The 4,003-nt window shown below is 31.9% G+C and overlaps 1 long non-coding RNA gene across 1 annotated transcript in view; it reads left to right on the top strand.

The window, feature by feature from the left end:
- Positions 1-4,003, top strand: part of LOC108744505 — a 137,733-nt gene that overhangs the window by 126,276 nt on the left and 7,454 nt on the right. The window lies entirely within an intron of this gene.

Below are 4,003 nucleotides of genomic sequence, written 5' to 3'. Positions count from 1 at the left end.
AAATCCTTAAAATCTTGTGATACAAATAAGGAATAAAATTTGTATTTAAAGATGACCAATGAATTTTTTTCTTATTGACAACAGCTTTAATAAAGCATTTCTCGTTCTTGAATTAAAATTTATTATTTTTAAAATATTAGGCGTTTTGAGCTTTCTTGGTTTATCTGCAACGAATTTGTTTTTTTTTAATTTTCATTCTGAAACAGTCTTTTTCGGTGAATAATAATAAGTAAATTTTATACAATAGAGACGACAAACATCTTCATTGAGTAATGACGAAATTGATGTCAAATGATTAAGATGTAAGTAATCAAAGCAAAATCCGAAAAAACGCAAGCCATCTAAAAGCGACAAAAGCCAATGCTCTTTTGGTGTTGTAATTAGGAGCGATTTGAAAAAAATATTTTCAATTCGTTTATTTTTTCTGTTTTATAATTTATTTTTATATAAGTACTTATTGCACTTTATTTTTAGAACTGAGATAGGCCATTTGAAATTAATAGATAGTTCATTCGATGGCCCGCAAGTCATAGGTTACTGACGTCTTGTCTAGCTTACAATTAAAACTGAATCTTTACTTCAACCTCACAGGTCCTAAGCAAAAAACAAAATTCCTATTGACTGAATGCCTATTGTTTCAACAAAACAAAAACTGCACCATTCGTTCTAAAATATTTTTTTTTTAAACAAACTCACAAAACAATCAAACTCGTTAACATTTTCCGCTTTGAAACTTATGTGAAGATAATTTTAACTTCATTTCTTTAATAAAATGGTTTTAAGTATAATTTCTGGCGAAACATTAGCTCGCATTTACTTTCAAGTAAAAGGTAAAAGTAAAAGCTTTTGCTACCATTCATATTCATAATCTATACCTTTTTCTTAAAAGGAAATGCTTCGGATTAATAAAGTAAAAGGTACAGATTAGCCCCTATCGATTTCGACAAACTAATTAAAATTTGCATTGTGCAATCAACGTGTATGTGTTCCGTCACAACCGTTTATTTTATTTGTTTAATACATTCCTAATTTACTTGTCCAGTGTTGAAAGTTAGCAAATTTAAAATGGTTCGCACAATAACCCAGAAATATTTTCATTTTCTGCACAGGTGATACGGCTTCTTCACGTGTTTCAGGATACGTGTCAAGAAGGTCTGTCAACCACACAACATTCTCCTCCTCAAATCTAAATACCGTTTTAAAATTTGATTCTCATGGTGTACATCTTGGTTTGTGGTATTTTCTTGTACGTAAATGCACCATATCAGCCACAACAAACATAACACTGGGACCACACAACTAAAAATTACTTATACAAGTCCTTTTAAATAGATTTTAACACAAAAAAGTCCTACAAATATATCAATTTTTATGTTACAAGCTGTGTGATGCCTGGGCAGGTACTGAAAAGTTGAAAAGAGCGAGAAAAATTGTTGTCAACCTAGATTCCTTTTTTTAGAAACAAATCCTTTAGTTTTTGAGCAGATGCTTCTTTTTATTAGTATAAATTATGTAAAACCTTTTACTTTAAAGCAAACCCTCGAAGCAAAAGCTTTTCCTTCGCTTTTTTTTAAGGCATATACCTTGAGGAAATTGCTTCAATTTTTGGAAGCAAAAGGTAAAGCTTCTTTTTGTAAATACCACATATTGAGATTGTAATTATTAAGTTGTTTAATTCTATATTAAGTATTACGAAACAAAACACAGGAATATAAGGAATTTGAAATGGAAATTGTTAATAATTAACTTAAACGTCCTACTGTCTATAAATTGGAAATGTGTTTATGTAGGTCCATATGTAATTTGTCCTCTACGTTATCAACAGTGCTGTACAATAGTGATAATTTTATTTTAGTTGAAGTAGCTCTTAAGGTGGTTATTGAACTTAGGCGTTTCAGTTAAATAAGCAGTTGTTGTAAATTTACGACATTCTAAAAGACAACGTAACAGCCGAATGCCTTTTAAGAATCGTTGTTTATGGACAGTTTAGATAATTGAAAATGTACTTATATGCATCAGCCACGAACCGTTAAATTGATTATTAACAATAACTTCATACGTTTCTGTTTTACTGTAAAATAATTCTAAATGGCAACAACAATAACATATGTTTAAAAGCAACGATATACATAATAGTAATAGCAACTGGAGTATGTACACAACTGTGATAAAAATAATCAAATTCTTTTAAAAAAAGGTCACGTCCGCATCAATTGAAGCAGTTGTAAATAACTATCAGTGGGATGATAGAAAGGAATTTCTTACCATATTTATACACGGTCAATTTTTATTTTATCTAAATGTAATATCAGAACGAAGAAACCAAAAAAAGTGAAATTTATAGGTTCGTCGAGTAGATATATTAATGATTTGATAAATATTCTAAGGACAAGTGAACCATGAAATATCGGTGCAGATAAATGCAGGGCTCATTTAGGTCGACGGTGGTGGAATGTCGTTTCTCAGAGGGCGACAACCACGTCTGCATCCTTAAAACGACGTCTGACTTTGATGCAGCCAAAAACACGAAAAGCTCGTACCGTATTTGTAAGAGTGTGTGCCTGTGAAAATACATTTGTCTACCGCGATGGTAGAGCCGGGAAACGTCGGCATCGACATGGCTACGAAAAATACTCTCGCCGAGTCATCGATTGCTATGGCAACCGGGTAACATCCAATGGCCGTCGAGGCAGCTCGGCTAATTTCATTATGATTCGGCTCTGCAACTGACGCGCGAGACGATTTCCTCTCTTTCCTTTGTAACGTTTCGTCATCTACGCTACTCTCTCGCGTCAACGTTCTTCATGGTTTCGATCGTATGCATGTGTGTGCTAAAACGATTAACGTGTCTGGGAGGGTGAGATGCTGGCGGTACGAGTCAGCTCGTCCACGGTCAACGTTGCAGCAAGGGATGCACATGCGTTTTAATGATGTCTAGTGGTTGTAGGGAGGAAAATCAATAGGGCGGTTACGGAAAAGCTCGGGGAAATGTCCTCTCATACATACTTTACGAGATATTTCTGGCAGAAATATTGCTGTAGGTAGTCCAGCTGAGATTTTAAACATCTGAGAAGTTTTAGCTACCCACTTATTGAGAACAAAAAGTGCTAATAGTCAATCGATGTTAAAAAAGAATTAGAGACATATAATCTTATGATAACAGCAACAGTTATAATCACAGTTTTTTATTTAAATACATTTACAACCGGAAAAAATATTTATCTCAATTAAAGCAAAAAGTTGTGTTATGTATTAAGTAAATGTTTAAGTATTTAATATTAAAGAGTTCGTAAATATCAAAAGTTCCAAAAACCAACTTTACCTAGACGACTCAACACCGACTCATATTTCATATTTTTTTACACGTGTGCCTGGATTTTGGCCGGCAACCAACACAACAACTTATGTTTTCTTTTCTTTTTAGGGTTATTCCTAAAATACCTAATGCCTAAACCTTAAAATTTGTATTGCGGCTGGAAAAATTACTCGGATAAAATTTAATAAAGGTAACATGGCTTTTATTCTTTAGGAAAATTTTATTAAAATATTGCAGAAACCTACAACTCAGTCTTGGTAAAATATTCAAAAAGATACTTTGTTCGGTATTGCTGGAAATATATACTTATTATTTTGTTTGCTTGTATTTACCGATAACTTAACCGCTTAAAAACTGGAATCTAGAGTTAGAAATAGAATATTTCTTCACATTTAAATGGGATCACAGGAAATGTGGGCTATCCAGTAATTAAGAATCAGTAAAATTAATTCATATTCACAGAAGAAATCGCGTAACATATATACCAAAATTCCGTGATCTCGTTTGAAATATTTTAAAAATTGATAATAAATTATTTCTAAAAATATTGCAGAGTGGTAACTATTTATTAAAAGGTTTTTACAAAAATAAAGCACTTCTTTACCTTAAAATATAATTTTGTGACATTAAATAATTTGAAAATGATGATACTTATTTTCATATGTATTATCAAATCATTTATAAAGA

This window comes from Agrilus planipennis, unplaced genomic scaffold (assembly GCF_000699045.2).
Source record: "Agrilus planipennis isolate EAB-ADULT unplaced genomic scaffold, Apla_2.0 scaffold33, whole genome shotgun sequence".
NCBI lineage: Eukaryota > Metazoa > Arthropoda > Insecta > Coleoptera > Buprestidae > Agrilus > Agrilus planipennis.
This window is presented reverse-complemented; position numbering and strand designations above follow the sequence as displayed.